Source organism: Agelaius phoeniceus, unplaced genomic scaffold, assembly GCF_051311805.1.
Source record: "Agelaius phoeniceus isolate bAgePho1 unplaced genomic scaffold, bAgePho1.hap1 Scaffold_398, whole genome shotgun sequence".
In the NCBI taxonomy this organism is placed as follows: Eukaryota; Metazoa; Chordata; class Aves; order Passeriformes; family Icteridae; genus Agelaius; species Agelaius phoeniceus.
The window spans coordinates 1-11560 of NW_027509986.1; the positions used below are offsets into that span (position 1 = coordinate 1).

The 11560-nt window shown below is 49.7% G+C and overlaps 1 long non-coding RNA gene across 2 annotated transcripts; it reads left to right on the forward strand.

Moving 5' to 3' along the window:
* Window positions 1-738: 738 nt before the first annotated feature.
* On the forward strand, window positions 739-5801 carry LOC143693205 (uncharacterized). 2 transcript variants are annotated; one of them, XR_013180718.1, is made up of 4 exons: window positions 739-1439; window positions 1934-1998; window positions 2619-3454; window positions 4185-5801. It is a non-coding gene; the product is annotated as an uncharacterized LOC143693205 (long non-coding RNA). The 2 variants fall into 2 exon arrangements; XR_013180717.1 differs by lacking the exon at window positions 739-1439 and having other exon boundaries at window positions 1808-1998.
* The last annotated feature ends 5759 nt before the right edge of the window (window positions 5802-11560 follow it).

An 11560-nucleotide genomic window follows, 5' to 3' on the forward strand; every position in this document is an offset into this window, starting at 1 on the left:
AGAAAGAAGAAAGACAGAGAGAAAGACAGAAGAAAGAGAGAGAGAGAAAGAGAGAAAGAGAGACAGAGATAGAGACAGAGAGAGAGAGAGAAAGACAGAAAGAAAGAGAGAGAGAGAGAAAGAGAGAAAGAGAGACAGAGATAGAGACAGAGAGAGAGAGAGAGAGAGAGAAAGAAAGAAAGAGAGACAGAGAGAGAGACAGAGAGACAGACAGAAAGAAAGAAAGAGAGAGAGAGAAAGAAAGAGAGACAGAGAGAGAGACAGAGAGACAGACAGAAAGAAAGAAAGAGAGAGAGAGAAAGAAAGAGAGACAGAGAGAGAGACAGAGAGACAGACAGAAAGAAAGAAAGAGAGAGAGACAGAGAGACAGACAGAAAGAAAGAGAGCGAGAGAAAGAAAGAAATAGAGAAAGACAGACAGAAAGAAAGAAAGAGCGAAAGAAAGAAAGGGAAAAAGGAAAGGAAGAAAAAAAAAAAGGAGGAAGAGAAAGGAGGAAAAAAAATGAAAAAGGAAAAGGGTGAGAGTGAAAAAGAAAGAGCGAAAGTGGAAAAGGGGGTGAAAAACAGAGTGAAAAAAAGAAAAAAGAGTTGGAGTGGAAAAGAAAGGACATTCGGGAGGGGCGGTGCTGCCTAAGGTGCTTCCGCGCCCAGGAGCGAAGGAGCCGTTTGATCCCCTGGCGGGAGCGCAGCTCCCGGTGGCGGAGAACGGAGCGGTGGCTGTCAGTCCGAGACTCCAACTCCCGGCAGGCCCTGCGGCCGTAAAGCGCGGCGTCTGACGCAACGGCCGACGCGCCATATGAATGGCTGGCGGCCCGAGGCGGCCGCTCGCCGGGGGAGCGGGCTGGGCGCGGGGAGCTCCCGGCGCCTGTCCCGCGCGGGACGGAGCCGCGGCAGCGACGCTGGAGGGGCGAAGCCTCCGTCCGGCCGCCCGCACGGAGCCGAGCGGCGCGGAAGGGGCGTCCGCCCGGTGCCTCGGCCTCGCTCAGCGGTCCCGGTGGCGGGGGCTGAGCTCGGGCGGGGCGCGCTGCCGCCCGCCGATGGCGGAGCGCCAGGCGGTGCTTTGCTGCCGCGGGCCGGGAGCTGCAGGAGCCGCCCCGGGCGAGCGGCGCCGGGCGCTGCCGCGGTCACTGTGCGGCGGCTGCCCTCGGGCTGGCGGAGGCGCGGGAGCCGCCGAGCTGCAGCCGTCTCCCTCGGGCCGCTGCCGCTGCTGCGGGCGGGGGCGGACGAGCGGCTGCCGAGGCGGCTCCGCGGCGTGCTCAGCCTTGCAAGCAGAGAGCGCTCGACGTCGCTGGCATGACACGGCTGCTGAGTGCCTCAGTGCTCGTGGCTCTTCCTTCCACGCAAACAGATGGAGCGGCATCGCTGAGCAGTAAAACACAGCGATGGCCCGGAGAATGGCGAGCGCAAGGAGCGCCGGGCAGGATCCTTCTGATGGCACAGGTGCGATCGGCAAACTCAGCCCCTTGTGCCCCTGCCCTCCCGACCCCCAGGGGAAATGCTCTCCAGCCTCGAGCTGCTGAGAGACAAAACGTGTGATTTGACACTAGGGTCCGGAAAAGGTTTCCGTTTAGATTCGCAAATGCCTCCATTGTTCTCGGTTACATCCTAGGATCGGTTTTAGGCAGTGACTTTCTACCGCTTGTCGGATTTTCTTGTGCAATGGTAAGAAAATAGGCAGGTCTGATACTGGTTTCGCTTTTTTTCTACTTCATGTTCCATGAGCTGCTTTTATCCAAGCAATTGTTTTAAAGTTCTACTGTAGGCGTTTCTGGTTCACTTTTTTTTTTTTTTTTCCTCTAAATCGGCAGTAAATATAGCTGAGTAAAATTACCTTGGTTTTCTTCCTTCTTAAATGTTTTTATTGATAATCCTATTTGAATATGCAGAACACGTGGGTATGTCCTGTAATATATCCTAGCTTTTCTTGTTTACAGGGTACTCAGGAAATATTTTTCCCTTCGAGTCCCACTGAAACATTCTCCGTGCAATCTCCGTTAAGGTCTGTGTTTACAAATAAGCCACCATCAGCTGAGATATTTGCCTGTGTACCTTTTCCTGTCATTCAGAGCTTGCGTTCTGTGGTTTTTATGATAAACCTATCAAACTTGCGAAACTGTTTTGCAAGTCTTAACCGTTGAAGGCAGCAAGAAGTGGTTTTAAAGCCTGTTCTTGAGCAGACAAAGGGGAAAAGTGTGAATTTGCTGCTGAACTTGTCCTTTTTCATTTGACTTGCCTTGAATTATTTAGGAAGAGAGAGAACTAGAAAAAAGAGAGAAATAGAATTGGTTCTTGAGCCCTCCTAAAATGCTCCCTGTGATTCCGTGTGGAGCCAAAGTGAAGGGTGATGGAACAGAGCCCCTGTGCTTTAGAAGGAAATCAATTTCAACCTGATCTCCACCCTGAGTCTCCCTAATTTCTGTTTTTAAAATGCAAACTAAGTTTAGGAAGTGTTGGGAGTTAGTATTTTGCGGGAGAAATGGCAGTTGCACAAACCGTTCCATTTCCCAGAGGCTCTGGGAACGATTCATTTTGTAAGCGCTGTAACTGCCATCGGTTGGTGGTTCGGGGTTGGAATGTGCACTTGCCCTCCGATAAAGCACTCGTTCATTTGCATTTCAGTGCCAGGAGTCTGGAGAAACTGGAGAAGAGCCCAAGAGACATTTTTCATCCTGAGATACAAAAGGTAGGAAGTGACTTTTTTTGGTTTGGTTCTTTTTCTTTATGATTTCCTGGAAATAGAAGGAATTAAGTATAGATCCTACTGGTTTGTTTCTTCCAGTAGCTAATAAGAATAAGAATAATAATCTAATACTACTTAAACTGTCTCTTTATCCATTGAACTGGCCATTTCAAATCCAAACTTCTAAACACCAATAAAACCATCATCCTTGTAGAATCTTTAATAGGAGGGGGCTAAAGATGCTGTTTTTGTTGACAGGATTTATTGGTTCTTGAAGGGCAAGAGGTGAGTACAAGCCTAACTACTTCTTGCTCACAGACCCGTCCGGTGAATACGGCTTTGTATTTGGATGGGCTTTTGATGACTTCTAAATCAATTGCTCGTTACAGTAAAAAGAAGTCATGTTTTTTTGAACCTGACAGCAAAAATAACTTGAAGCACCAACTTAATAATAATTGATCACCCGTCTAAGTTAATGATTTTATGCTATACTATCAAAGTTTAAAGGTAAATTATTGTGTAGTAGGAGATGGTATAAAATGTATGTTCTAACGTGTAGGATGTAGGCAAAGATTAGAGGAAACAAATTTTTATGTCTTCTGTTTGACTGTTCACCAAATAATATTTGGTTTTATTTTCCTGGGATCGGTGAATTTTAAATTTGGAGTCCTCTATGCTAAGGATGGTCAGCTTACAGGTGATGAAATGTTCAGTCATGGTGAGGTTTTCACCTTCTCCTTAATTGTTTTGCTCATCTGAAAAAAAAAAAAAAAAGGCAAGTTAAAAAAAAAAAAGGTATGTTTATTATTTGTTACCCCGTTCTGTCCGTTTCCTCAGTATTTGCTGGAGCTCTGCTTACCCAAGCGTTGGGTAAAACAAGCTTTGGGTTCCTTCTGTCCCACTGGGTGTTGCCCAGTTTGGTTGCATCTGGTGAAATTCAGCCTGAGCCCTTACAGAACCAGCTCAAACCAGGTGAGAGCCATTCGCAGCTCTCTCAGGACACCCGGAGGAGGATGGGTGACGTTTCTGAGCATCTGGCAAGTGTACTTCTATCAAAACTCGGCCTGTGCAATTTCTGGGGAAAATCCTTCTGTATCCTGAAGGGTTCCTCAAAGTCTGTTGAGGATCCAGTTAGCAGTTGCTCACCTGGATGGTTCCAGCTCCACAAGCTAACACTTGTACTCTTGCCCTGTAGTTTAGATCTATTGTAGTTTTGTTATTTTGCAAGATTTTACGTCTTTGGACAGTAACGTGCATTTCACTCTTTGGAACCTCTCGGATCGTGCTTTGGTGCAGCACCACCTGATGGGACACTTGGCTGCTGTGCTGAAGGGCTTGGTTACGAGAATTGTAAATCCCGGAGAGTTTGTAAGTCTTCTGTCCCCAGGGAGGTGTCACGCTTTGTTCACCGTTGCTCTGTTTGTCGGGTGCTGCTTCTCGTCGGAGGTATTAACTTCAAACTGCCCTGTTCTTTTGTGAACTTTTTTTCCTGGTTCTCTCCGTAGGGCAGGGAAGGACTCTCGTATCCCGGTCGTCAGACTCAGCGCTGCCCGAGAAGATACAGAGACTGTAAAAATCATAAGAAGCAACTAGGACTGCAGAGGAAACAAACTGGAGAGAACAAAAGGTGATATTGTTCTCCTTAGCCTGGATTAGAAACATCCACTGCGCTTTGATGCCGGTGGCTGCCAGGGGCTCGTTAGGTCTCTTGAGGCAGGTGTAGGTGTTCACTTGTAGGTTCTATTTTTTGGCAAAGGACCACGAGAGAAGTTTATTTATAGATCCAAATAAACATTCATCTTATCTGAACATAACCTGTCATCCCCTTTCTGACATTAAGGACTCCTGTATAAATACTTGGGGGGGTTTTCTTTGTCGTTTCTGAATGGTTCCATTTTGCCGGCTACTTGAACAAATCTGAGGGGGTTTAATTGCATACTGCTTCCTTGAAATTCTGTTGGTCTCTGCTTGGAACCCTTCTTGTACTGCTTAATGAAAGACTTCGGATGGTGTTTTCTTGCCTGTTTGTGGTTAAGGTCGTGCTCTGATGCATTTACAGAAGCCATGGCAGGAGAGAGTCAGCTGCTGGAGAAGAGGAGACAGTACTATCCCTGTGCAGCACAGAACTGTGCTACTGCTGTGTCATCAGCTGTGTCTGCACTGAAAGTAGCCACCTTCACTTGTAGGTAGCTCCTTGGTGCTTTAGGACATGCTGAGGGATTTATTCCTTTTGGGATCCACGATGAGAATTCCCAAGAGAGGTAGTAGTAATAAGGTCTGAGATTGGAAAAAAGCCTGTGTCCTTGGAATGTTGTTGTTGTCGTCAAAAGTTAATTTTTCCTTCTTTCTTAGCCAGTAGTCAGCTTTTTGCTTTATTTTTTGTGGTATCAGTATTTGATTGTTTAAAAAATTGCTTCAAAAGAACTGCAGTGGCTGGCCACCAGGACCTTGTTCAGATTTGCCTATTTGCTTGTAGCTAAAACCTTTCCATATTGTTTATCATTCTATTGAAGAAACTGCTGCCCAGTCAACTAAGAACTGAACATCTATCTGTCTAGGACATGGGGAGAGGATTTAGGTCATGTCTTTGTTTCCAGAAAAAAGTTCCAGTGTAGTTTCTAACTAGAGGAAAAGGGGGGGGGGGGGGGGGTGAAGACTCGGGGCTCTGATGCCGTTGGGGGCACCCCGAGGTGCCCAGGAGAGGGAGCCCCACTGCGGTGCAGGAGCAGGTATGTTATCACGTACTAGAGAGCAAATTATAAATAGAAATATGAAAATTATAAGTATAAAAATATTTTTTAGATCGTTAAAGAAAGCGTTTTTTTTAACTTGTCAATAGGCAGGGTTTTGATGATAAAAATGATAAATACAAAGAATATGAAGGTAGAAATCTAAGTCTAGAAAGATATCATAAATACATACAGATAAAGTTTAAAACTAGAAGAAAAAATCAGTTGCAGCAGTAGATACGATACATAATATAAATAATACTTTAAATACATGTCTAGAATTTTATAGATATTATAGATAATTATTAATAGATTGCATCAAAAGAAACGATAAATATAAATGTGAGTATAATTACACAAAGTATAAAAATATTTCGATACCGTTTAAAAGAAGGTGTTTTCTTGTATTTATTTGGTTAGAGATGGGGTTTTTGTTTGGATTAATAGACGTATTCTAGAAATATAAATCTAACTGTAGAGAGATCCAATCGATAGAGGAGGCTATTTCTAAAACCACAACCGAACGCCGCCGCCTTCGGGGGAATCGCACGAGCTCGGCCGAAGCAAGGCGAGAGCGGCCGACCCTGACGGCCTCGAGCGAACCGAGGCGAGGCTTCCGAGGCTGCCTGAAGCGAAGCGAGCCGAGCTCAGGCGAAGCGAGCCTGCTGCTCTCGTGCGCGCTGCTTAGCGCCAGTGCGCTCCCAGCCTAATGAGCTCCTGCCCGAGCCCGCGCTCCCGGTCGTGTCCGCGCCGTGGCCGGGCCGCCCGCGGGACGCGGCAGCGGGAGAGCCCCGAGCCGGGCGAGCTGAACGGGAGGCGGCGGCGCTTGCCCGCCCGCCGTCGGGGAGCCGAGGCGAGGCGAGCGGAGCCGAGGCGCGCCGAAGGCACAGAGCGGCTGGGAGTTGGGCCGAAGCGAGGCGAGCTCGGCCGAAGAGGCGAATGCAGGCGCCAAGAGCCGAGTTGAGGCGCCAAGAGCCGACTGGAGCCGAGCGTCTCCGGAGCGAGCCGAGCTCCGCCGAGCGCCGCAGCATCCCGGGCAGGGCGAGGCGCCGGGCCGGGCTCGGGGTGCAGCCGGGGCTCTGGGAGGCTTCCCCGCCTGTCCCTCTCTCTAGCCCTCCTTCCTTCTCCCCGTCTTCGCCTTCTCTCGCTCCCTTTCCCCCATTCCCTCTCCCCCCGCAAAGCCGGCTCCTTCCTGTCCTGTCCCTAGCCCGCTACTCCCTTCTGTTCCCCCTCTCTCCTTCCTCTGCCCAGCCTCCGTGTACCCTCGTCCCGGGCTTTCCCTTCCCGTGCCGCTTTCCTGCGCAGCCCGAGCTCCCCCGCCGCCCTTTCTCGTGCCCTGCTCTCGCTCCTCTCTTCCCGTGCCCCCTTTCCTTCTTTGCCCCGCAGCCGCGGGGCTCGGGCTGCCGGAGAATAAAGCCCCGAGGGCCGGAGCCCGGCGCCCCTGGGCCCTTGCGGGAGTCCCCGCGCGGGGCCGGAGGCTCTCGGCGGATCCCCCCGTGCCGCTCAAGCAGCGCGGCCGACAGCGCCGGAGCTGCGGCTTTGCCGGCATCGCGCTGAGAGCGGCCCCCGCTCCGTGCCGGGCCGTCCCCGCCGTCTGTGCCGCTCCCTCTCTCGCTGCCCCTGGCCCGTGACAGCGAGGCTGGGCAGGAACCTCAAGCCTTCTGGGGGCTGCCCCCCCTTTCTTGTTGCAGCAGAATCCCTTGCTGGGGCCATGCACGTGTGGGAAGGGCTTGGGGGAAGCGCTGCGCTGCTGTCCGGGGCAGTCGGATTCGTTCGGAGCCTTCTTTGGGGGTCAGGGAAAGGCGGGGTGAAGACTCGGGGCTCTGATGCCGTTGGGGGCAGCCCAAGGTGCCCGGGAGAGGGAGCCCCACGGCGGTGCAGGAGCAGGTGGGGGGCGGGCGAGGGGCGGGGGTCACGCTGGGTGCCGTCCCCCAGAGGGACCCAAAGCTGCCACCAAATGCACAGGGAGGGGAGAGTGGGTGTAGGATGCTAAAACCTGGCAAGGCATTCGGTTTTCTAGGTATTGCTAAAGAATAGGAATTGGTCTCTAAACTCAGCTGGGGAGAAACCCTCTCTATGCACTCATTTGTTTACAGGAATGTAGAAGGTTCCGACTGGAGATGCGTAGTAGTTCTGAAGATATTGCCGTGAGGTTTTGATCTAGGAACGGACCGAGCTGTGCCCTGGAACCCTCAGAACAGCTGCAGGGGCTGAAGGCGATAGAAAGGGCTCTCTGGCACCTTTTGCCTCCGTTCTCTGCCAGCGCCCAAAGCGTGTCGCAGTCCCGGAAGAGGCGCTTGTCATCCCGAGAGCCAAAAGGAAGACGTGTCAAATCCCAGCTCTGCCTTGTGTTTCGTGTGGGTTTTTTACTTCGTATTGATGTCATTCCAGAGAGCAAGGAAAGAAGAAATGGGACCGGCTCCCACTATTACTGTGTGAAGGCTTTCTTGAAAGGCTGCTGTATTTCTATTGTCTTTTTCCACTCCAAGCTTGACTTTTGCCCTCGTTTTTCGAGCTCTGCTGCATTGGGGGTGTCCCAAGGAGGGCGGGGTTCCTCAGCAGGGCTCTTAGGAGGCGGCGCTGATTCTGCTTTTTCTGAAGGCGTCTCAAAGCGCGCTACCAGAATGACAGTTTTGTGCACTGGAAAGCTTTCCCTCAGTGCCATCAGCGCACGTCCGTGTCTGAATTGTGGAAGCAGACGGACTAAGAACAGCCAGCACCCGGAGCAGATTTCTGTTGGCTCTGTGTCTGTGAGAAGCGGGCTGTGTGCTGGACGGGGAGAGGCGCTGTTGGAGAGTGGCATCAGCGCCAGGTGTGAGCTGTGAGGATGATGAGGGGCCGGCTCCTGCCGGGGGGGGGGGGTGCGAGGCTGTTTTAGGGGGAGGCTTCGCCTCAGCTGCCTTTTGCATGGAGCTGCTGAGTAGAGGGGTTCATGGGGGGGCTCCCGGGGCTGTCTCATGGAAGGACTGCGAGAGCTTCTGGCAGCGTCTGGGCGAACACCTGGATACGCGCTTGGATCCGCGGAGCATCGCTTCAAGGAGGTGCCGAGGGACGAATCTTTGTGCCGGGAAGCAGCAGCCGAACGGGTGAGCGCGTGTGGATTTGGAGCGGGGACTTTGGTCCTTTCCCTTTTCAATTGGATCTTGGCAGTCCCCCCTCCCCGGTTCCCCAGGAACAAAAAGGGAGCTTGTGAAGACAAAAGAAATGAAGGAGAGGCAAGCAGCTACTCTCCTAATATTGTCTGTGTTGGAACTGGGGGGGATCCGCTTTCGCTTGCGGTTCCAAGGATGTCGGTTGAAGGAAAAGCTGCCTTTTCCCGGCTGTTAGGGGTATCCCAGGGGTGACAGGGAATCCCTGCGTTCCATTTGAACGGGAATGGGCAAAGTATTGTTGTCATCGGATGGCTTTGATTTGAAGGTAGCCAGCCCATTTTCATCATCCTAAGGTTTAAATGGAGGGGACAGCGCTGGTGTCCCTCCTTTGCAAGGGTTTGAATGGAGGTCAAAATCCCCCTTTGCACATGGCTTGAAGGATTTCATTGGAGGAAAGCCCCTTCTTTTCTGCGCTCCTAGGGGATGAATTTGAAGGGGAGAAGCCATTTCTTTGCCCTTGTTGAAGCGAGGTGAGCGCCGCCCGCGGCGTCAGTTTCGGGGTTGAGTTGCGGGAAGCCGCAGCTCTGGCGGCGTTTGCAGGGCTGCAGTCGGGCTGTGCCGCTGCATTTGAGGGCGCTTCTTGTGGCCGCGGCCCGGGCCGGAGCGTTGCCGCTCGGGAGCGCGGCCGGCCCGGGCCGGGCGGGTGCCGAGGCGCACGGGGAATTTGGCGCGGCAGCGGCGGAGCCGCTTTGCCGGTGCGAGCCGCCGTGCGGAGCCGAGGGCAGCTGGCGCCGGGCCGGCCAAGGGCGGCAGAGGCGGCGCGGGCGCTGCTGCGCCGGCCCGGCCGGTGCCGGCCGCTCTGTCCGCTCCGGGCGCGGGGCTCGGGCGCCGCCGGGGCCCCCCGGGCAGGGGGAGCGGGCGGGGGTGGGGGGGGGGTCTCCGGGGCGGCGCCGCCCCTGCGCGCCGGAGCAGCCGCCGGAGGAGCCGCTTTGCCGCCGGGAGCCGCGCTCCGTCCGGGGCCGGCAGCGCGGGGTTGGGCTGCCGCAAGTTCTTGGGTGTCGTGGTTCGGAGGTGGCTTTGTAGGGATCGATCGCACGGGTTTGTTCTGGTCGCAGTGGGTGTGCGCTAAGGGCTATGGCGTTCTTCCTGACCGGTACGGTTCTCGGTTCGGGTGGTGACGATCAAGGTTTGGTTTGAATCGAGTTCTGTAGTCGGATATTTTTTTTTGCCGGGCTATTCTGCTTTTAAAGGCGTGCAATGGTTTCTACGGGTCGTTGCGTGAAGCGGCGGCTCGGATTTTAACTCTGTCGCCGTGGCTTTTATTAGCGTGGGCGTGTAGCGTTTGTTTCGGTGGGTTCGAGGTGGCGTCGTGTCGTTAATAGCAGCGGGGTTTTTAAAATCTCTCTAATTGCGTTTGTGTTTCTCGTCTTCCAGGGCTTTTATTTCTTTGGTTTGCTTGATTGTAGTGTACGTTTTATTGTGACGGATCCTTTGGGAGATCTTGTCAATGGTTACGTTTCTCTTTCGGCTTTGTGTTTATTTCTGGGTGGTATTTTTATTTTGATCGAATGAGGCTCTATGCGTTTATTCTTCAGTTGGGAATAATTTTTTTGATGTAAATTAAAGTTGCTTTGGTTTGGGGGACTTTTGTTTTACAAATGTATTTTCTTTTGGTTTTTTTTTTTTTCTTTTTTTCTTTTTTTTCTCTTCGTTTCTTGTTGTCCTTTGACGTATTTGGTGGTTATTGATCAGTTTTATTTTTGGGAACGTGGGTATTTATATGGTGGGTCTTTTTAAGTAGGGTTTTTTTGTTTTTTTTTTTTTGGGTAGTTATTTTCTTATTTTTTAGTGGTTGAGATTTTTTGGTTTTTTTCTATTTCGTTCATTAGTTCGCTTTCTAAAGTTCTTTTGACAGAGTATTGCTTATTCTTTGAGTTAGTGTAGATGTAGAACTTCGGTTAGTTTTTAAAATAACGTTCAGGGTCAGTGGCACTGATTGGAGTTGAGCGAGTTGGTTTGGGTTTTTTTAGAGGTTTTTGTGATTTGCTGCGTGTGTTTCTCCAGGGTTTTCTTTTCGTTTGGTTCCATTTTTCTGATGTGATGAGAACTGTTAGTGAAAAGAGTGTTGTGTGTTTTTTTCGCTGGCAGTTGTTTGGCTGGTGGAGGTATCTTGATGGTTTTGGAAGACATTGGTGGGAATTCGATGCTGTTTGTTTTGTCATTGCATTTAGGAATTGGATTTTAAATGTAAAATTCTAAGGATAGCTATCTTTAAACAAAACGAGTAGATGTGTAGAAATGGGAATAAACTTTTTTTTTTATCTATTCGATCTCTATTTAAAATTTAACAGGTAACTTAAGTCATGATCTATTCCAATAAGATATTGTATTTTTCAAAGAGCATTGTGTATGTTGATAGATATATCAATAGAGATGCTAAATATAAACACAGCTCAAAGGAAATTTTAAATCTAGAAATGTGTTGCGAATCTATGCAGATATATAGATCAAATTATTAAAGGATTGTAAATGTAAGGTGACATAAATCCATACAACACGTAATACAAGCGATACCGTATAGATCTTATGATGGTATATTATAGGAAACAGCTATCAATCTAGTACATCGCTATGATATAATATGTAAAACATTATAGATATGGTAACTGTAAATACAACAACATTATTAAAAGTAGTTTAAAAGAAAGGATGGTTTTGTTTTTTACTTGGCAAAAGCAGGGGTTTTATTATAAAAACTACAAATACAAATGATAGAAAGGTAGAAATCTACTTGTAAAAAGATCTCATGAATACATCAAGATGGATATAAAAATTGAAACTATTAGAAAAAAGAAGTTGTAGCAGTAGATTTGGTACATGATAAAAATAATGATTTATCTCTATGATGTGAATAATAGATATGTGCTATGTAATGATGAATGGAATGCATCAGTATAAACAGTGACTATAAAAGTGAATATAATTATGCAAGCTCTAAATATAAAACTATTTCAATAGAGTTGAAAAGAAGGGTTTTTTGGTATTTGTTTGGTTAGAGAT